Source organism: Ochotona princeps, chromosome 10, assembly GCF_030435755.1.
Source record: "Ochotona princeps isolate mOchPri1 chromosome 10, mOchPri1.hap1, whole genome shotgun sequence".
Taxonomy (NCBI): Eukaryota; Metazoa; Chordata; class Mammalia; order Lagomorpha; family Ochotonidae; genus Ochotona; species Ochotona princeps.
The window spans coordinates 59,698,073-59,720,602 of NC_080841.1; the positions used below are offsets into that span (position 1 = coordinate 59,698,073).

At 46.8% G+C, this 22,530-nt stretch overlaps 1 protein-coding gene across 6 annotated transcripts in view; it reads left to right on the plus strand.

The window, feature by feature from the left end:
* Window positions 1-6,629: 6,629 nt before the first annotated feature.
* Window positions 6,630-22,530, plus strand: part of SFMBT2 (Scm like with four mbt domains 2) — a 218,236-nt gene continuing 202,335 nt past the window's right edge. For 2 of the 6 annotated variants that reach the window (XM_058669504.1, XM_058669503.1), the window contains exon 1: window positions 6,630-6,915. The gene's annotated coding sequence lies outside the window, so the exon portion shown is untranslated. Of the gene's footprint in view, window positions 6,916-7,152; window positions 7,320-8,337; window positions 9,108-22,530 lie in introns of those variants that run through there. The other 4 variants (XM_058669502.1, XM_004588502.4, XM_058669507.1 and 1 more) reach the window with 3 other exon arrangements.

A 22,530-nucleotide genomic window follows, 5' to 3' on the forward strand; every position in this document is an offset into this window, starting at 1 on the left:
AAACACACAGAAGTCATGGACTTTCACATGGGGCTTTTGATCATGAGGGCCAGTTGTTAGTGAGGGGGAGAAGAGGGAAGCTTCTACCTTCTTCCACTGCCGTACACATCACTCAAACAGTGGAGAACAGAAATTGTTTCAGTTTTGTGTAAGCATAAATTTGCTAACAGGAGTCACAGGAGTCCAAAGTTGGATTGGGCCATCCCTGGAAGGAATGAAGAGTGCCATGTTCAAACACAAATTTGTGTGTGTTGTGTGTGTGTGTGTGTAGAGAGAGAGAGAGAGAGAGAGAGAGAGAGATCTGCTGATTCATTCTCCAAATGCCTGGACTGACCCAAGCTGAAACAGGAAACTGGAATGCAGTCCAGGTATCCAACACTGGGGGCAGGAGCCCATCAACTGTGCCTCTCACATTTTTACTTCCCCACATTCCCTTTAAATTTCATTTCTCACAAACCATCTAAAAGTCCTTTCCTGTAGTTTATTTTCCCTTCCAAATGGAGCCGAGGCCACCTAAGAGGCTCGGACTGAAGAGCTTGTTCACGTGTTATGTCCCTGCTTTCCCTCCCACATTGTTTGCCTCTTCTGCAGTTGCTGTCCATGTTTTCCCCTTCTTTGCTCTCTCTGCTGCACTAACCGTTCCATGACATATGTGTTAGTTTATTCACCATTAAGCTCTCTTTGGTGAACTGGAAGAGTCATGTTGAAGGGCTCTGGCTGTTTTACTCACTATGCTTCAGCTGTTGGTACATTGTCTGGAATCCAAGGAGACCCTGGTAAATATGTGTTGAATGAATATGTGTCAGCAAAGTTTTGATTATTTATTTTGCATTTTATTCTATATCCAATTGAGAAAGCCTTTATCTATTCAGAAAGTGGTTTGGGGTGCCTTGAAAAGTCTTTGAATATTCCACCCCCCAAAGCATGTGATTAGAATGGAACTCTGGGCCTGGCATGGTGGCCTAGCAGCTAAAATCCTCACCTCACCTGGGTCCCATATGCATGCCGGTTCTAGTCCCAGAATTCCTGCTTCCTATCCAGCTCCTTGCTTGTGGCCTGAGAAAGCAGTTGAAGACAGCCCAAAGCCTTGGGATCCTGTACCTGCATGGGAGACCTGGAAGCAGCTCCTGGCTCCTGGCTTCAGATTGGTGCAGCTCTGGCTGTTGCAATCACTTGGGGAGTGAATTGTCGGGTGAAAGATCTGCCTCTCTGTCTCTTCTCCTCTCTGTGTATCTGACTTTGCAATAAAAACAAATAAATCTTAAAAAAAGAAAGAATGGGAACTGTAAGAATTCATCAGCTATATCCATATCAGAGGCATTTATCAGTGAAGAACCACCACTCTTTAAAGGGCTAAGAAGAAAATGCTTAAATGACTCATTTTTAGAAAGAGATGTGATTTTACTTTTTAAAGAAACATGCAAGTACTCTACATGTCTAACACCCAAAACATGGATGATTTAATGTGAACATATTTCAGTTCATTTATAACTAGAGCTTCTAAGTCTCACTTGCAATCAAATATAATTAGGAACCAGTTCTTCCCCAACCACTGACATCTATACCCCAAACACTCTTTTCATTCAAAAATAAACAAATAAAAGCAAACTAAAACCCCCCGAAAAAAACCACAAAGCAAGTCAATATTCATTTCCAGTAGATGGCACTACAAATCAAATCTTTATAGATATAATAGCTGATTTCTTATTTATTTATTCTGTAATCATATCATTTATAGCCACTAGTCACTTACATAGTGAAAACAAATAGGGGAAGATTTCAGTGCTTTGGTAAAGCTGTCATTGGCAGCATCCCCGTCACTGAGATCTCTCTCTTTCTCTCTGTGTGTATACAGCTATATTTCAGTTGCGCACCTGTGGAAGTGACTTCATATAACAAAAACTGTCCACAGTGCTTACACATGAAATTGGTTCTTTTTGATGCAGGATTTTGGTTGCTTGTTTTAATTTGTTTGGTCTATGTTATGTTGTACACTCAATAGAAATGTGTACTTCTGTTTTGTGTCAAATTTGAACCATCTACATCAGTTGAAATATGCAGAGGAAATACTATTGCAGAGGCACAAATCACATCCTCAACTTGTATTGGTTTTCGTGTTGGAGTGTGTGTGTGCATTTGTCAACAGATCTCATTGGTCAGAAAAGTCATTGGATTGGAATATATAAACGCTTTCAGACCATGTTAATCCCAAAATCCACACATGCAAACATGATTTGACACAACCTACATTCTAGTGATACTGATTGTGGATTAACACTCAGTTTTATGTGTAAAGAAAGGTCGGGTGTGAGCATATTTTTAAAGTCCTTATAGGGAATACAATATCTAATGTAAACTATAAATGCTATTCTAATGTAAGAAGACATAGGATGGTGTCTCACACAAATTAGGCACTAACTAAATCCTTTCTTTTCTTCTGACTTCAAGAGGATGGAGGAGTAAAAGTTCTCTGAGAGCCAGCCACAACTCTGAAATGGAACAGTCATTTTAGCTGTCTGAACTCCAGTTGTCACAAGGATTAGAGGTAAAGCTGCTAAGTTCCAAAATACTATGTCTGATAAAGTAGGATGCGTCAGTCAAGTGTGTGGTGCTGTGTACCAAGAAGTATAAGTTAGCACTGCAAGACTGGGCCTGATTTTTGTCAGCATGTTCTTTCTTATTGGAGAAGGAAACCATTAGTCCAAATTGGCATATCCAGTAGCAAATCATCTGAGTTCTCTCAAAAATGTCCTGGCCGAGTTCAGATATCATACGTATGTTTTTTAAATATGCTATGTGTACTGTTATTTTCTCATTCACTATCAAGGAAGCCTGAAATACCTTAAAATTATATAGGAGCAATAGTAATACAATTTCCTAAACTTCTAGAAACATGAGAAAGTGCTCTACCAGGTGATATTTTTATGTACTACAACACATCACTATACTCTTTGGGAACTTCCTAATCATTTCAACAGCCATTTTAATTCATCAGGCTTTTCTCAGAAGCACTATTAGAGGCTGGTCACCCATAGGCCATTGCTTCAATATGTGACCCAAACCCCATGTAGGAAATAGAAAACTAACAGTTCATCAAAATGAGGCACAAACACAACCTGAACAATAGCTTTCCCTTATAGATCTGTGCTCTTACTTTTTTTTTTTTTTTTTGATAGCCCTGAAGTTTCTGTGACTTTGGAGAAAGGAAGATTGCTAAGCTGACTCTGAGGAGTCAGTGAGGCCTTGCAGGCATCGGGTCCAATCTCATTTTACTCATGAGAAACGAATGGCTCAGCGTGGTCACCAGCGTAACAGAGGTCACAGAGATAATTAGCGATGGAGCAGTGACAGCAGTCATGGGACTCTCATCATTTTAGCCAATGGATTACTGGGAATAGAGAATAAAGACGAAGGGTAAAAGCTCAAGATCAGAAGTACGTTTACTTTTACTCTTGGTGACTTTAGGAGACTGGTGGATAGTCATCAAATGTATACTAACGCTTTGGTTCAAAATCTCCAGTAAAGATAATACTGCACAAATTCTTCAAATATTTGGTTCCAATCAGCCTCTCTCCCTTTGCGCTAAACTGGATGTCTTGTTACCCCATTAGAGGATCTCTATATTAAGAAAGCATAACAGATTTTTCTTTTTAGGGTATTTTTTTTTCTAGTGTGAAGTGATAGCTTAAGCATGAGCAAAGTGAATAAATCTCTACTTTTGGTCTGAAGTTTAATGCAACAAGACCTAAGTAACGTTTTTACAATAAATGAAATCAGCACTACATGAAATTCTCAACTCTTCTATGATTTTTGTAAAGTAGCATTGAGGAATAATGTAAAATGTGTGAGAGAGCTTTCGGCTGTTTTTTTACATCCTAATTATGCTGCATCATCAAACAAAAAGGATATGACTTAGATATTTAACACACAGCAAGTGTTAAATAGCAAGTGTAATTGTGATATTTTACATGTTAGCCTCATTCATATAAAACACTTTCAAAGTCCCTTTGATGGAACAACTTAGCTTTGGAGTTGCATTTTTTAAAGTGGTGAAACTCATGGTTGAACTAATAGAGGGGCGTTTGGGAATCAAATAACATCTACAGTCAGTTGATACGATCAAAGCTTTTTTTTTTTTTTGGCCAACATTTTCAGTAAATGTTAATGATTTGCGGAAAAATTTTGCGTGGAGCATTGAGACTCACATGACTGACTTGCTGAGGTGGATTATGGTATTTTTGTCTTGAAAAAGCATTCACAATTTTTAGCAGTTCATTATTCTTGGTTAACTATACAGGGTTTTTCTTCTGCTGCTGCTTTCATTGATTTAGGGTGGATTCCACATCTGGCTACGCATATCCCAGAAGTGTCTGGTTCTAAAATAAAAGTGAAAGTTGGGAAGGTATTGGAGTGGGATGAAGGGGCCAATTTTAATTGCCTCAGGGAATCTCCTAACTAATTTCCATTCTCCTCATTGGTGTCCTTGGCTAAAGGAGAATGGAAAGAGGTTGTAAAAAAGAACGCCAAGGAATTTTCCAAAAGTCACGTGAAAAGGAACCCTCATGGTATACGAGGATCTGAACTTTGAAAATTTCACCAAGAAAATGTTGAGTTTTTCAGACCAATGCAACCACTGTGAACTGTGGTTTCATGGTTCTCTTTCTTAGTCCTATATGTAGTAAACAAGTTCAACTTCCCTTCTCTATTTCCTAGATCCACAGGCGATATTATGCTTGAGGTCTGAGCACGGAACACAGAGTGAAGCTTCAAGGTAATGTATGCAACGCGCTTCACATTTGCGATCAGGTGTTCTCTTACATTTGTTTTTATTTTGATGAAATAACGTTCCGTGCATAATAATGACCTCAATGCGTAAACAAACCTAGGGACTCCACAAAGGCTGGCTGTAGATCAGGTCGCTGCAGCGGCTTCTGGACAAGGACTTCGCGTTCTCTTTACTAACAGGAACCGGCCGGAAGTCCTGCGGGGGTTGCTAGCTTTTAGTCACCGAGCTAGGCTTTGCGCTCTGGGACGCAAGTGGGAGGCGCGCAGCGGAAAACGCCCCGGGGGCGGCTGCCACCTACGTGGGCGTGGGCGTAGTGGAGGCCCACAACCTGGGGTTTTGAGGAGTTAGGTGAGGGATCCGTGCTCAAGGCCATTCTTGCCTTGTGCAGTGCCTTTCTGCAGTGCACTTGGAGGTGATCCCCAGTGGAAGAAACCAGTGCTTGGGTTGCGTGTCCAGCGCTCCAAGCAATCAACGGACCTTCCCCACGAATCCCATGAATGTGGAAGGGAGCAGAAGTGACTTCGACGCTTGGAACTTGGGGCTCGAGGCCAGGAAATGTCTGAATCTCATATTGGGCTGATTGGAGCCGAAATTCATCCGTTCATCAGTCTCCACGTGGAGCTGCGTCAGGGCCTAGAAAGGGAGCTCAAGGGGTGCAGTTGTGAGGGTTAAAGTTCAGGCACAGGATACGGTTGATTTGGGGAATCCCGACTTTCTGCGACCTTTGGGAGAAAGCGCAGGGCTCCGGCTCAGTGATCCTGAACAGTTTCAGCTTGGGGAGCTGCAAGGGGTTGCAGAGCAGGACTAGAGCTTAAATTGTGCGACAAGGCGGGTAGCCACAACCCAGTGGCTTGATCTTCCTGACCTCAGGGGACGCCTGCGTCAAACAGGAGTGACAAGCTGGGGGACGGCGTTTTAGATTTCGCAAAGCATTCTCAGAGATGTAAGAAAGTAGGATTTCCGCGGACCGACCTCTCGCGGCGTTCCGTGGACGCCGATGCTCTAGATCTCCCTGCCGAGGGACCCTGGCGTGGCCAGGGTTTTGAAAGTCCTTCAGTGTTTGTGGGGGAGTGAACTCGGCTGGGCAGGACCCCGCGAGTTCCGTGTGGCAGGAAAAAAAAAAAGCCCTGGTGTTCTTACTCCATCACTACATCTCAGTAGAACACAGCCCCTTTGTAGAGCCCGGCTGTGCTGCGTCCCTTTGGCTCTGGGGTGGAGGTAGGAGTGGAACAGGACAAGTGGAGCTGCTAACTAGGGTCGCAGTTTCAGAGGCAGGCCTGGACTTGGGAGATTGGGGAAATTTTATTCCTTGGGGTTACAAAGCAGAAACAGTGAGAAAGAGGTGTTCGTTCTCTATTTTTCTAGGCAAATACATGTAATCCTTGCCAGCATCTTTCTTGCTGTTCCGCAGCCAAGGGTGAAGCTTCCTTGCCCTCTGGGTCTTGCTTGCCGAGGGGGGCATCCCGGGATTTTCGTTCGGGCTTTGACCCCTGACGTTACCTCTGAGGCTGGGGAGCCTCTTTGCGTCCTCGCCCCAGGTCGGGGACACAAGACGCCCGCGGCCTCAAGGAGCTGCCAGCTCCCCGCTGTCTTCCGGGCATAAGGCGCGCGGGGTAGCTGAGTGCCAGTTTGTTCTCTGGGCGCGGGAAGGGTTTCTTTCCAAAGACCACCAGCCCCAACCAGGTGGTCCCTTGGAAGCCTTGGCGGGAGGTTACCTGCCTCTCGCCAGGACCGGCAGATTGCACTGGGTATCTGGCACCCAGCAGCCTCAATTCAACGTCCCTCCCCTCGGGGCGCGTTTACCCTCCCTCCCCCCACCCTCAAGGAGAGCTCCCCATCCCCTTACAGGCCTCCCTAGTGGGGTGAGGGGGAACAGGTAAGGCTTGAATCTTTCTAGAAAGGCACAATTTCAGCGCTGGCTGGGCGAAGCGGGCGCGGCCAACGTTGTCGCTCTTGGGATTGAATTTCTCCTTGTTCCTAAAATCTCGGGAGGATAAAGCGCAACTTGGCGGACAAGAGAAATTGCCAACAGAGAAAACGGCGGCCTGGGAAGCGCAGTTGTGGTGCCCAGTAGTGTCTGCAGATGGGGGTGCGGGAAACGCCTGCGAGGTGAACTTTCTGCAGATCGGGTGAGGAAGGCGGGGAGCGGGGCCCTAGCGGGTGGTGTGGCGTGGGCTACAGGGCTGTCTGTGTACCCAGGGGCCAAGGGGGGCGTCGCACCGGGGGACACGGGGAGTCGGCCACCTCCCGGCAGGCGGATTGGCTTAAGTTTTGCTAGCGTTGGGAAAGATCGTTGAGGGAGTTCGCTTGCACGCTCACACATACCGAAAAAAAAAAAAATCTTAAAAAAGAGTGCCGAGCATGCGCACAGAGAGGATGCCATATTGGAATGAGGCTGTAGTAGGAGCCGGAGGACCGAAGCGGGCGCGTGAGGGAGGCGGCTGCGGGCGGGGAGCGAGTGAGCGAGGCCGGCGCCCTCCCCGGGGGCAGTCGGGGCCAGGGTCCACGCCGAGGGCAGGACAAACTTAAGCAGGTAGGTGGCCGGTGCTCTGCTGTGCCCGAAGCCCAGCCTAGCCCTGGAGCAGACATCCGGCCCGCAGGTTGAGTGTGCCGGTCAGCGTCTTTTTACCAGCTTAGAAAAAGAAGAAAAAGGTGTGTGGTTGATGGTGGGGCTGGGAAGGAGAGGGGAAGGACGAAGCGGGGACAGCTTGAAGAAACCTGGGGTGAGGGTGGGGGGATTGGAGGCGCTTGGAGCGCGGGGAAAAGAAGGTGGAGAGAAAGGCTGGAGAAGAAAGCGACGGCACTTGAGCGAAGCCCCAAACTCCTCTCTGCGCCCCGGTTGTCCTTTTTCTTTCTTTCTTTCCTTTTTTTTTTTTTTTTTTTTTTGTGCTTGCCTCGTCCCCTTCCTCCCCGCCGCCTCCAGGCTTTGCGGTCGTCGGTCCGGAGTTGGAAAGTGTCCTCCTCCCCGAGGTGCAGCCCGTGCGTTCCCGGCGCCCACAGCCTTCGGTGTTACCACCCCCTGGCTGCAGCGTCTCGCCCGCACCCGGGGGTCTCCTTCTTTGGGTGTGTGTCTGGAGAGGAGAGGGTGGCGGGCGGTGGTGGGGCTGGTGACTGTGGCGGGAAGATGGTGGGGGCAGAGGGGATTGGACATCCGTGAGGGGTCAAGAACCTTCCGGACATTTGGCATCGCCCTCCTTGGAAAGGTTTGCCTTTGCAGCTTGAAATGATGCTTGTCAGTAGGAGTTTCGGAGGGTGCTTCGGCACGAGTGTTTCTTTTTTGTTCATCCCTCCCACTCCCCGCCCCGCCGAAAGTAATATCCTGTCGCTTGGGGCTTTCCTGTTGTCGACTCTGCTCGGATGTCCTTGCAAATTATTACTGAGCTGATCCGGCCCTGGAGTCTTATTTTTTGTTATTATTATTGAATGTGCATGTGTATCTGTCTGAAAATGCGCCCAAAACGCCAACTATAGGGATGGCTCCACGGGTTTATTGATTTTTCTTTGCCCCGGGGCGGGGGTGCGGGGGCTTTCACTGAGAGAAAGAGGACCCTTGGGTGTGGGAAGCGGTTGATTTGCGGTGGCCGGACGCCCATCAAGAGCCCGGTGTGTACTTGCGCTTTCTTGGAAGCGCTGCCACTGCGGGGAAGCAGTCTTTGAAAACCGTGCCAGTTTCAACATGGCGGGCTAAGGTGGCTTTTCAAAAACTGAAAATAAAGGTTTTGAGATGGGAAAAAACCTAACTGGAGTTACTAGCCCTTAATTTCAACTCTCGTTGGCTACCCCAGCCGTCGCTACAGCTAATTAAGTGGTAAAACAGGGAGGAAATGAGCTGTCCTAGTTTTTTCCCTGGTTTAGAGTCCAGTCAAGTCCATTGCTAGAGGAATAAGGGACGGAGGGCTGTCACGGGCCAGGCTGGACAACGGCACCCCTGCCCCAGTGTACACGCGCATGTGCGCAGTTCTGGGGGTGTGGTGTGTGTGTTTGTGTGGCTCTCAAAGAGGGCCACCCCGAATGTGTGCGCCGATGTTCTAACCAGACCCTGCTATCATTTGACGTGACTAACTGCTGACACGCGGTGCACTGCACTGGAGGCAGAGGGAATGATTTATTTTGGCTTTCTAGGAGACAAACTAGCGCTCTCCCACCGTGCTGGATCCAGTGCAGATAAAGCTGCGGGGAGGCGGAGCGAGGAGGTGCTTATTAAAAGAACTAACTGTCCAGGGTATCGGGTGCAATCCGGCTGCAGGCGCCAGAGGGATTTTATGTGTGCAGGGGGCGCGCTGCCCTTACTGCTGAGCTGCTAAGCTTCGTGCTGCCTCGGGTAGGAAACTGGGGGCTGCGGACGAAGCGTGGGGCGGACCTAAGTGCAGCGCCAGAGGGGCGGGGGCGAGCGGACCTTGGCCTCCGAGCGTGTAGGGGGCAGGTCCAGGAGTTAACCCTTTTACTTTGTTGTTTCCAGCTCCAGCGAAAGATGGTGGCGGCGGGGGAAAGCGGTTAAGGAAAATACTGCCCCCTTGCTTGGGTTGGGCCCCCTTGCAGAGGTGCGTCCCTGGGTTGTGGCGAGCCCGCAGGGCTAGACTGTGGCCTGGGGCTTGAGTGAGTGAGCGGCGAGGTGCCCTGGGGTCAGAGAGGAGGGGCTGGAGGTGGAAGCTTAGTGGTGGGAGACTTGGAGGTAGGGGAGTGTAAGGAAGAGAAGTAAACCCAAGGCTGAGGGAAGCGCCACCCGGAATGAGGGAACGTAATTTTAGCAGCTGGGATCTGGGGTCTCCGACAGGGGTCGCCCGTGGCCAGGACGCAGCCGGCGGGCGGAGACCGCTCCACGGCGGTGCAAGTAGAGGGACGGCGGTGAGTGGGGACAAGGGCCACATGGCGGTCGCGTGCGGCTCCCCCGGGCCCGGCAAGGGGAAATCTGTTCCGAGTTCTCGAAACTGACCGCACCGAGGCCAATTGCCGGGGGTCGTCTTAAAATGATAGGAAAACAGTGTTGGCCAGGGCTACGGTTACCTCAGCAACGTGGTTGCCCGGCCTCTGAAGACGTCGAGGTTGGGGGTGGGGGACCGAAGCTGGACAGGGTCACTTGGGACGCTGTGCGGTCGGAGGGACCTGTCCCTTGGCCGTGTTCAGCGGGTGGGGGGCTGAGGGCCGGCGGCGCGGGAACTCGAGACCTGAGGCAGACCTTCCCTTCCACCTGGGCCCGCGCGTGTGCAGGTTCGGGTGCCCCCTAGGCCGGTGCACACGTCGTCGCTCTAGCCTGCGCCACGGGGTGTCCTCGCGGGGCCAGCTCTCCAGTGGGCGCCGCTGAGGTGGTGACCAGCCTAAAATGGCTCTGTGCTGGTAAACTGCAGTTTCGGCCGCGAACCCCTCCCCTCGTCCTCCTGACGTTGCGGCTGACAAGAGCACAATTCACTCCAAAGCCCAAAACCCGCGATTTTGCACCAGGCTGTGCGGTGGAAGCGAATCTACAGCCGAGTACAAAGAACATTCCACAGGATTCTCGCAGGGCCAAGTTTTTGTGCTTTCTTTGGTGGGGACGAGTGGGAGAGAAGGCAGGAACTGTGACCGCAAAGGAGTCCGGCCCGGGCCACTGCCCCGCCACGGAGGGAACTGGGGTTCCCATCTGCGCGGGTTGAGCACTTTTATGCATTAAAAAAAAAAACCGGAGGGAGGTTCCCTGGGAACGCGAGTGGCAACCGTGCACAGCGATGGCCACTGTCACTGGTGCACGTCCTTGACAGAGTTTGTGGTGTCCAGGACACCCCCCCCACCCCCGGCGACGCCTGGAAGCCTAGAAGACCATTCCCAAACTTCTCAAGACCACATTGCAGTTTCGCTTTCGGATTTTTTGGGATCCTCGGGTTGCGAAAGTTGGGTGGGATTCTGGGAAGGACGAGACGACGCTTGTTGCGCTATCATTTGGTGATTGGACTTCTTGCCAACACTCCTGTGGCGCTCTGCCTGGCCTCCGCAGGACCTCGCGGGCGGGCACGAGTTTTGGGGCTCCCGGGGCCGGCGCGCCACTGCCGCTGTCGCTGCCGCGCAGCCGCGACCCAACCGGAGCAGATTGGTGGAAAACCAGTTTTCTAGGAGAGCCGATCCCGCTTGTATGCGAATTCTTCACTGTTGCCCTTCACTCTCTCTCGCCCTTGCACCCGGTGGCACCCTAAGCCAGGGAACCCGAGGGACCGACTGGGGTGTCTGCAGCGAGCGAATTGATCCCGGTTCTATCAGGTCGGAGAAAAACAGAAAACTGGCCTCTCCTCCTCGCGAGGAGGTTGGGGGTGGGGAGGGAGGAGTGGGTAGGCAGTGGGGGAGGGGCGAGGCCTTGGTGGTCGCCAGGGATAGTTAATGCAGGCTCTTTTTTGATTGGAAGTGATTTCGTTGCCTTTCCCCCTACTGAACATTAAATTTGCACGCACTCTTGCTTTCTCCCTGCCGTAGATAAATCGTCTCGGATCTGGATCTTAGCTCCTGGCCGGGATCAGACTGCAAGGGGGCAGGAGAAACTCACTTTGAAACCCTGTAGGCTGCCACCGAAGTTTTTCTGCGGGCAGTGTGCCCAAAACAGGGTCCTCCCCAGCCCCCATGCTAGCGGAAAGAGTGACAAGCCGCCCTGTTGTGGTGTGTGTGGCTCCGAAAGTGGCACTGAAGGGAGACCTGAGTATTTGCCATCACTGGTTAGGATAAGGCTCTTTGGAGCTCACTAAGGCAGCTCGCGGGGACATGCCGTTCACTGCTGCTTGGGGTGTTGGATCTGGAGGGTGTGTCCTTGCAGAAATTATAAACTTTTTTTTTCTTTCTAACACTGTGCTAGATGCATGTTTCATGATTTTTTACCTTAAAAAAAATAAAAGCCAGAAAATAAGTTCCTGTTGAGTGTCTGCTGTTCACTTGTTGCCATTCAGCTTTCGTTGGGGGCTATTTCACATTTATGTAATGCCATTTCTGCCTGCTGCAGCTGAGATGATGGTTCCCACTTTTTTCTCGCTGCCTGTGTCCCCACAGGAATCAGCGTATCTGAGAGGGACTGCTGAACCTGGGGAGCACTGCAGGGAACCCTGGTAGGAGAGATGCCACTTGTAAGACGCTTCTGAGGTCTGAAGTCCAGGCAGTGAAAACACACGCTTGACCAGGCCAAGAGAGGCCTGAAAGTTTTGTTGGGGTGTCACACTAAAAGAAAGGTGCTTTTTTGTTGTTCTTTTTTTAAATCTTTTTTTGTTTTCTAAGTGACCTGGACAAAAATGATCCACTCTGAGATCCGAATGACATGTAGTTCTATAGTCCCTGTGATTTGGGTGCACTTTCCCTCCGTGAACCTTGTGATTGAGTAGTTTTGGAATTCACATTCATAGTTTGTTGGTCATTTTTCTATCATGAAGAATTTTGTCTCCCTTTGCTATTGGCTTCTGTAATTCAAGCATATTTTTTTGTGATTTTTCTAACTGTACTTACATTGCTTCTGTGTTAACTTACTTTCTCCGCTCTTAAGAAAAAACATTAAGGAAACTATATGTGCCATGACAAAGCAGAAAGTTAACCCATGCATTTCGCTTGGTGATGCAGAGCCCTCCCCCTCCCTTTTAAGCTTTCTTTATTTTTTATTGGAAAGATTTACAGATTTACAGAGAGAAAGGTAGACAGAGAGAATGATCTTCTGTCTGCTGGCCACAACAATTGGAGCTGAGCTGATCTGAAGCCAGGAGTCAGGAGCTTCTTCCAAGTTTTCCACGCAGGTGCAGGGTCCTAAGGTCTTTGGGGGTATCTTCTACTGCTTTCCCAGGTCACAGGCAGGGAGCTGGATGGGAAGTGGAGCAGTCAGGACACAAACTGGTGACCAATATGGGCTGCTAGTGCTTTCAGGGGGAGGATTAGCCAATTGAGCCATTGTGCTGACAGCCAGAAATCTGTTAACCATACTTGTAAGGACAATTCCTGACCGATAAAGAAGAGAGAAAGATCATCAGGCCTGGTTTCCGATTTCTAAGATGTTTTGTGTAGCTGTGTGATCTGGGGCAAGTACTGTCATCTTTCCAACCCTCAGTTTGCTTATCTACACAATAATGTATTGGAATCTCTCTCAACCGTCTCTGTTTCTGAGGAAAAACAAATACTGTGATTTTGGACACATATGCTGTGGTGTCCAAGCGATTCAGTTTTTGGATGGTGTGTCCCCAAAAGGTAGTGAAAATTCAATTGACCATTGGGGACAGTTTGTGAAAGCAGAGGTGACTTGTGGTTTGCTACGTGGAAGTATTGTTGGGGTGATGTAAGCTCCATGTAGGTTCATGGTTTCATTTGCACTTAAAGAGGTGTAAGGTAGAGAAGATGGAATGACATATAAAATATAGCCATCACAGCTAACCTCAATCATGGCTTGGATTGGGTCAGCTTACCATGTCTCTGATTCCAAGTTATAAAGAACTATCTAACTGGATTTTGCTTTAAAAACTCCCAAGTCTAAAGAGGTTTACTTTCAGTGGCACTCTGCATCCTGCTATGTCAAACCAGGTGGGCGTCTGGACTGCTTTGGCTTGTGTTTCTGGTTGGGTGGATGCCAGCAGCCAGCGAGTGAGAGTCCATCCTAAGGCTCTGGCCCTCTAGTCCCAGCCTGAGGTTTGGCACGCACACAGTTCTTGCCGTCTTGGTAAGAGTAAACGTGTCTTGTGGCTATTCATGAGAAAAGTGATGTTGTTAGCTGAAACAAGTGTTGGCTGTGTTTAAGTCAGCATAAACCAGAGGTTTAATGGACAAGACTGTGTGTTGTGAATAAGGAGGATATTCTGCTTCAACTTCTGGTATTGTGAGGAATGTTGTCTAAATTCTATGGGGTGACCAAGTGCTACAGTGAAACAGTGTTAGCTGACTGTATCCCATCTGGTTGACCTGTGTGGATTTTTGCAGCGTGATTGCTGCTTCACTGTGCACTGCTGGGGAGGACCCTTGGGTTGTCAGTTGGACCACACCAGTTTGCTTTATTAAAGTGATAGAGTAGACCGCTCTGACACCAACGAAAGAAAGAAGCCATTGTTGCTACTTCATTCCGTGTGTATTTCTGAAAGATGAAAAGGACACATTTTGGTAGATACTGGACTGGTTGTTAAGATATTGGATGCATTTTGCAAAGCAGGGAAAATAACATTAACAATGGTGATTATTGAAGTCGCATACACTAGGTAGGATAGGGGAAGACAAGGACTTTTGTTGTTGTTGTTAGGATTTACTTATTTGTGTTTGAGTTACAGAGAAAGGAATAGAGATAGACTCTTTCCTCCACTGATTCACTCTTCAGATGGCTGTCATGGTTGGAGCTGGGCCAGGCTGGAGTCTGGAGCCTGGAGCTTCTTCCCAGTCTCACACATGGGCTCAGGGGCTCAAGGGCTTGGGCCATCCTTTACGTTGTTTTCCCAGGTGCATTATCAGGGAGCTGGATTGGCAGTGGTGCAGCTACTGCCACAGTGCCAGCCCTGGGGAAGATTTTTCTCCTATGGACTTTTCCCCTGTGGTTTTATTGGCTGAGAGTGTGATATCTTTTAAAAAGACATTAAACTGTATTTTTTTCTGATTTCTGTTAACTGTGGCCTTTTTTTGGAAACATTTCTGTCAAAGCTATTAGGTCAATGGGATTGCAGTTAGGGCTAAAACGTGCCAAATGCATGTTCTTATAAAAAAAAGTCTCATCAAATACTGCTTCATGAGCACCAGGTGGGTTTGGAGATTAAAGATAGGATTGTGGAGTGCTCTAACTTGAAATTATTCCAATTACTTTTAAAATCAACATATAAACTGATTACTTAAACCTTATTGTTTGCCAGATACTTTATTATTCCTTTGGGTTTATATTTCATCCATTTATTATAGTTTGATCACCTCCATTTTATTGAGGAGGAGACTAAGTCTTAGAGAGTGACGTGCCCATATTTTTAAGTCAGCAAGAAACAGAGTTGGGATTTAAATCTTGTTCTTATGTTGTCTCGATGTGCTGACTATGTGTATTGATTATGTACTATATATAAGACACTACCTACTGTTTTAGATTCATTTCTTTATTTAATCTTTATAGATCAGTGCTGTTATATTTACCTTATCAATAAGAAACTGAGTTTTTGGAGAGATTGTTATACAGGGTCATGTGCAAAGGATTTGCTTTTAGTATTAAATTTTGACAGGGAGTAAGACTAGAGAATTTTCTTTTTGTACTGAATTTGGATGGTCACAAGGAACAGAGCTTTAGATGAACTTAAAACCCTTGCTTTCCAATGAAGTGCATGTTCTCAGTGTCCCTGGATTAGAATAGAGTGTTTACAGCCATAATAGTTGACCAGTGCAGAGTTCAAAAGTATTGAATTGCTGACATTTTTCCTTGATATGAAAAATAGTTGAGTTTCACATCAGCCAGTTTTCTCCTGTGCTAACAAGGGAAAGCGAGAACAAATTTTAAAAGTGCCCAAGTATTGGGAGAAGTGGAGAGAAGAAATCAAACAGACATTTTTGAAAGAACTAGAAGAAAGCTACAAGAACTTTCCCTTATAGAAGTGTTGGCGCCTGAAGGCGATGTTTGAGATTCAACCTCTTCTTTGGTGTCTTGCTGGTTTACTTTCCTCCTGTGTAGAACACTAGGACTCGAGCTGGTTGTAGCTCCTTTCTCTGATCTGAGGGGCCTTGCTATGAAACTGGTAAGTCAAGGGACCTTTACTCTCTATTTGCGGACATTAATTTCACTTCTTAAAGGCAGAGAAAAAGTCACATATTGCCACATTGAAGTGACTAATTTTTTCATGGAAATTAAGTTGTCTTGTGACATTTGGCCACAGAACAGGAACTTGATGCTAAGTATCCCACCTGTATGAGATGAGGCTATGGCTGAATTATTTGTGCCACTGTGTCCACACCAGCCAATGACTCTGGCTTCCCACTAACGGCCAGCGTGGGAGGCAGCTGAGGTTGGTCATGTATGAGCCATGCTAGCCATTAGGAGTAACCTGGACAGAGTCCTAACTCCTGGATTTGGCCTGGCCTAGCCCTGGCTGTTGTGGAAGTAAGTCAACAGAAGCAAGATCTCTCTTTCTGTACTAATCCCTCTCTTTCTCTTTCAGTGTCTGTTGTTCTGCCTTTCAAATGAATAAAAATGAATAAGGAAATCTTATTAAGAGAAAGGTCAACTAACTATGAGGTAGATAAACCACGGTCTGATTGTTAGAGTGAATCAAGTCTTGGAAATTCAGAAGCCCTATTATTTGGCTCAGAAATACTTATCTGTGTGATTCTGGTTCAGTCAGTGTAATATATTTTAAAAATATTTATTTTATTTATTTGAAAGACAGAATTACAGAGACAGAAAGAGATCTTCCATCTACTGTTTCTCTTCCCCAATGACTGCAATGGCCAGGGCTACGCCAGGCTGAGGCCAGGAGTCAGGAAACTTTATCCAGGTCTCCCATGTCGGTGCGGAGCCCAAGTGCTTGGGTCATCTGCTGCTGCTTTCCTCTTTTACATTAACAGGGAACTGGACTGGAAGTGGAGCGGGCAGAACTCGGACTGGCACCCGTGAGACTCTGGTAGTTGTCAAAATCCTCATGGATGTCTAACTGCCTTTTTTTACAACTCTGGTTCTTAAGTCAGCTTAATCTTAAACTCCCTGTATTTTACATTTATTCCTGGGATGAATGGCCCAATAGAATTTTTATTTGGCATTAATATATTTTTTAAAATGTTATTTTATAAGGCAAAATATGTCTGCTCTTCCAGCTTTGTTTTAGTAGAGAAAAAAATTCTCTTTGACAAGGTACGTTTGTGTTTGCAGTCATTTTTCTTTTTTCTCATATCCGTGTTGGGCAAGATGTTTCCCTCCTGAAGCTATTTATTTATTTTGAGTGTTATTTACCCAACAGTCATCATCCTGCCTGTGTATTAAACAAAGCCACTGGCTGGGTATGCCACAGCAGAGGGGATTTGTCACTACACATGCATGGTACCAATTGGTGTGTGACTCGGGCTAGAGTTATTCAACTAAAAAGGACAGGCTTTTGTGGGAGACTGTTCTCAACAGCCTTCCAGTCACTGTTCTGTCTGATAGAGGCACAGTGGGCATGCTGGGAGCTTGGAGGAATGTCACAGTAGATGGAACACTTGGGAAAATTTAGCCAGAAGGCTACTGCTGCTATTTAGGTTGTATTAGGGCTGTGTTTGCATTTGTTTCTTTTGGGCAGGAAATGAGCGTGCATTTATTATGGCAGAGAAATAGGAAAGAGGGGTCTTAGAAAGGAGGTAGCCAGGAGGAAAATGAGGGCTGATTCCATGAAGCTTACCTTGCAGCTGTCAGGTGGGGGTAAAAGTGGGACAAGTTATGAGTGTTCCTGAGTCTAAAATTCATAGGGCAAGCATTTACTTTTCTAGGCAGGCTATCTATGTCATTGATGAATATTGTTAACATTAAACCCTCAACTTAGACTTCATGTAGAGATTTTAATCACAAATATTTGTATAGGAAGGCCTATTCTTTTATTTGTCAACAAACCAACAGAAGGTGCAAAACCATGTCTCTAGCACTAGCTGTTTGCTGAGAACCCTGGGTTCCATCCTTGGTTTGCTTGAATTCTTTGCTCAGATTTCCGCTTTCAGCCCAGTCGGACTGTCTTGGCTGAGAGGTGAGCGGTGGCTTTATTCTGTACCTTTTGTCTTCAGTCATCTCTCTCACAGCATAGCCTGTATCTGCCATTTGGGACTATGAGGAGAAGACTTAGAGTTCCAAGATTACATAGACAGGAAGGTTTATGCTTGAGAGAACTACTCCTGAGGTTTTCTTTTGGGAGGGGTGGTGATTTTTCAGATACTTATTCTGGGTCAGACGAATTCCTTAGTAAGCTGCACTTTCCTTCTGGTATTCCTAAGGAAGGGCTTTTGTCACTGAAGGAGGAGGAGGCAGAGGAAGAGGAGGAGGAGGAGGAGGAGGTAGCTGTGGCTACAAGCCAGGTCAGTTGATTTGAGCTCTCATGACCATGCAAATTAAAAAAGAAAAAGGAGTTGAGCAGAATACAGTTGCTGGTAGGTTCCTGTTGAAGCTGACAGCTTTCAAGGGCCTTCCAGTCTTCACGTCCAGGTGGGTTTAAACCCCACCCAGCCCAGATAGTTTAGGGTAGGGTATGTGAACAGCTGGATGCCATTGTTTTCTTAGGGGCCCAGGGCCCTGGAGCAACTTTCACTTTTCTGGTCTCCTTTTGTAATCAACCCTCCAGTAGACTATTAGGGAAAAGTAGCCAGGTGTGGACTGAAACACCCATCAATGCTGTCCCTCCCCGCCACAGACACCTGTGACCTTAGGAGGAGGTGAATGGTTTAAAGTGGAAGAGCTTCAGGCCATGAGATTCTCCTGGTTCATTGTCTTTAAAATGAACTTGATGGTGCTGTATTCTTCCCAGCTTGTTGTCATTTAGGGGTTGTGGGGATAGTGGTGGAGGTGGGGACAACACATTCTTTTCTGCCTTTGTGTGATTGATCAGATTAACTCTGAGGTGGCCAGTTGGGTATTTAGGGCCACCTCTTCTTTTGTGACCCTTCCTAGTCTAGGCACTGGAAGTAGGGAGTCTGATCTCACCTCCTGTGCCCCTTGTGGGGCTCTGGGTCCAAAGGACCCACTGCTCTGGCCACTTCAGATTTGAAGTTTTCTCCAGTCCTAGTTTGACACCCTGTCTGTGAATCGTGATCCAGCTCAGACCATGGTGAATATTCCCATTTTTGAGTTTCTGTCTCTTTTTAGTGGATACTGTTTTACTGACTCCTCTTTTTGTTGTAACAAGGAACGTAACCAGCCTGATGCATCTGAGTGGGAGGTGAGACATGTGGTGTACAGCGTAGCACTTTGTGGGTTCAAAGGTCAGAAGCATGTTCTTCTGAGTGATAAGTGATATTGGAGATAAATGCGTGTTTTCTGTTGCTCCCTAAAAATGTCCTTTCTAGATAGTCAAGTTTCTTATAATCAAAGCAAATTAGGATATTTTTCCTCATTTTGCACAATGATTTGCAGCCAGACCCCAGGAAAAGTGGAAACTTTGCCATGCAATTAAATGATTTAATTTATAGGGTGTGTGCCCCAAGTGGGGAAATGTCCATGGCTTTAAAGAAACGCCTGGTATGTGCTCCAGTTCTGTGACTCCCCTCCGGATTGCAGGTTGGTCTGGCTGTTCAGAGATGGGCACTGCTCCTGGAACTGGTATTTTATTGACTGTGTGGGTCGATGCTTCTGCAGGGATTTGAGAATTGGGGGCATTTCTCTGGCATTGTTTGTGTGCATCTGTCTGGCGTGAAGTGAACAATTTATAACCTCCACCCAGAATATTAGGTACTGATTATTAGATATTTTTAGTGCCTGTTCAACTTACAAGAAAGCTTCTTCGCTAAATCTCTTATTTTCTGAGTTCTCATGACCATGTAAACAACACATGATGTGTGTGGTGTGTGTGTGTGTGTAAAATGTGTAGCAGACATGAATCTATTGGGGAATATGACATTGATTGAGCTTTGTTACAAACTTGGGTAAATGTTGAGATGTATTCCTCTTAGTATTTGTAGGGGAGTTCCTGTGCTGGCTGTTTGTAAAACTGATTGTAAAACTTCTTTTGCAGGGTTCTTTAATGTGACCTCCCCGTCATAGATGTTAACCGAAAGGCAGCATTTAGCTTTGTGACTTGGATGTAAATATCTTGTCTGAGAAGCACTACTTCACTCTAATGTGAAGACAGGTTAATATAATATAGTATTTGATTTTTTTTTGAAGATTTATTTTATTGGAAAGTCAAATATGTAGAGAAGAGAGGATGTTCTTTCATCCATTGATCCACTCCCCAAGTGGCTGCAATGGCAGAGCTGAGCCAATCTGAAGTCAGGAGCCAGGAGCCTCTTCCGGGTCTCCCAAGTGGGTGCAGTGTCCCTAGGTTTTGGGTTGTCCTTGACTGCTTTCCCAGGCCACAAGTAGAGAGCTAGATGGGAAACGGGGCCGCCCTGATTAGAACCGGCGCCCATATGGGATCCCGGGCATGCTAGGCAAGGACTTTAGCAGCTAGGCCACTATGTGGGGCCCTGCGTTTTTTCTAAGTATCATCCTTCTTCATTGTAAACACACAATTTGAAGGTAAATAGTAAATAAATAAATGTACATTCAAAATCGTGCATAGCTGGTCTGCACTGTGTTCAGCAAGTGACTTGAAAGGCCCATTGGTGAACCTTGCTTTAACTCAGCTATATTCCTGGGTTCTGTATGCTGTGTTCCAGTTGCAGGTTACAAAGTGTCAATATTCTTGTGGGAGTAGTTGGCTGCTGCCAGCCCTGACATTTACTTCCTGAACGTGTGTTATACCCAGTGTATCTTATTTCTTAGTATTGAGACATGAATATGTTTGTAAAAAGATGAACGTCTCTGATGCTGGGGGCAGCCATTTCGGTTAGGTTTCAGTCTCCTTTGGAGTGAAAAATCAGTGAAACTTGCTGAAAAATAAGTGAGGTGCTTTCCTTATGAAGGTAAACCACGTATGGCGGGTGACAAAATTCCAGGAACCTTTTGCCCCACACAATCATTTCATCTCACTTGATGACGGACAGAGGCAGGGCCTTCTCTTAAGAAGGCTGAGGGGTGGCTGGTGAGAGCAGGAGAGAGGTGTACTTAGGCATGATTAACTGAGTAATCTGGGTGACAGGTGAGTATAAATAGACTGAAGCTTGTGTTGATAATAGTGCTTGGCACTTAACACCACTTTCCATCTTCAGCGTCATTTACAGATATGGCTTTCCCAGATCCTGTTGTAATTCCAGGCTGTTCTGTATGTTGCTTCTTACAGAAATGGAAGCTGTGCTTTTTCAGAGATCAAGTTTTTTTTTTAAGTCTTTTATCCAGAATTTGGTTGTGTATCCTTCAGAAACCTTGTGTGACTTCCTTGTGATTGAGATATTTTGAAAGGTCTTAGTGTAGATTAGATTGCCTGTGCTCATTTTGAAATTCCTGGTATATGAGAGGAGGCTGTTTCTCTGTGGTTCAGACAAGCTAGGCTTCCAAGGGACTGCGAGAGCATATCTGGAATTATGCAAGCTTTCAGCTTTCTTGTTTTCTATCTAGAGGACACTATCTTTTCCGAGTCGTGGATGAAAAGGAACAACTTCAGGGTGTCAAGCTTGGAATTATATGTTCTTGCATTGATAGTCACAATGTGAGTTTCGTAAAGTTCCTTAAGGCAGATCTACTTGGATGGTCTGATGCTTTACGTTAATTTTAGTCAGTCCTTCCTGAGTAGGAAGACTTGGGAGCCTGCCATGGTGAAGAGAGGTAGGCATGACTTCAGTTGCTAAAGCAGCTTGGAGGTCACAGTGTGAAGTTGCACTTTCTCATCTGAGATTGGATAATCCCAGTTGCATGGTCATAGTGAAACAACTGAAAAACATGAATTCCCTACTGGAGACAAATCGCTCTGTCCCCGTTTCTTCATGTCAATTACCACTAGACGCCACAAGTTTGAGATTTCAGTGTATCTGAAGGCCCAGGCCCTCAGTTCTCAGGAGTGGAGGATGGAAGATGGTGGCAAGAAGGCATCCAAATTCTGGAGTAGGGGTCTTGCCCAGCTGGAAATTTTTTTTTAAAGATTTATTCATTTTTTATTACAGCCAGATATACACAGAGGAGGAGAGACAGAGAGGAAGATCTTCTGTCCAATGATTCACTCCCCAAGTGAGCCGCAACGGGCCGGTGCGCGCCGATCCAAAGCTGGGAACCTGGAACCCCCTCTGGGTCTCCCATGTGGGTGCAGTGTCCCAATGCATTGGGCCGTCCTCAACTGCTTTCCCAGGCCACAAGCAGGGAGCTGGATGGGAAGTGGAGCTGCCGGGTTTAGAACCGGCGCCCATATGGGATCCCGGGGCTTTCAAGGCGAGGACTTCAGCCGCTAGGCCACGCCGCCGGGCCCAATTGGAAAATTTTTAACCCCAGAAGCCACTGGGTCAAGTGGGAGAGAGGGTTAAGGGCGTTGTTGGCCAAACAAGACCTTGGAAGTTTTCCTTCCAAGTAAATCATTTCTTAGGAAGCTCAGCTGGGAGAAGATCAAGGAGGAGGAAGACAGAGAGCTTCTGGGAGTTTCAGGAAGGTGAGGCAAGGTCTCCAGGTAATGCTTTTGGTGCCGACATGGATGCGGCTGGGAGGGCCCTGGGAGATCAGGCTTTAGGAGGAGGCTCATGAAATGCCTTAGAGTGTGGAGAGAAGCCTTAGGGTTAAGTCAGTGATCAATATCCAGAAAGTCTAGGACCTGGGTATAATCAGACTGTCATTTACCCTGGTGGTGGCATGTTTGTAGAACTGCAATAGCGCAGTTATATCTGTGACGAGGGCAGGGCTTTCCACAAGTTAGGAGGGAGTTGCTGGTGTCCATTGTGGCCTCAAGTGATAATAAGAGAAACTGCAGTAGAAGGAAGTGAGAGGGACATGCATGCTGAAGCAATCAGTTAAAGGAGTGCAAGTGGTTGCCTCTGGGGTGGGAAAGAGGTGGGAGAGGGGAGAGAAGAGCAGGAGATGGTTTGGGGGTATGTGTCTAAGCTTCAAGGTATTATTTGACTTCACCAATTTTATGCAGATTTGACTTGGATATTAAAAAAAATCAGCTGCTGGAAATGAGGGGCATGATGAGAAATGTTGTCCTCCTCCATATTCTAGACAGCTGAGGCTTTAGACAAGCTGATTTGTCCAGGCTACTTGGATCTATTAAGAGAAGAGCTGA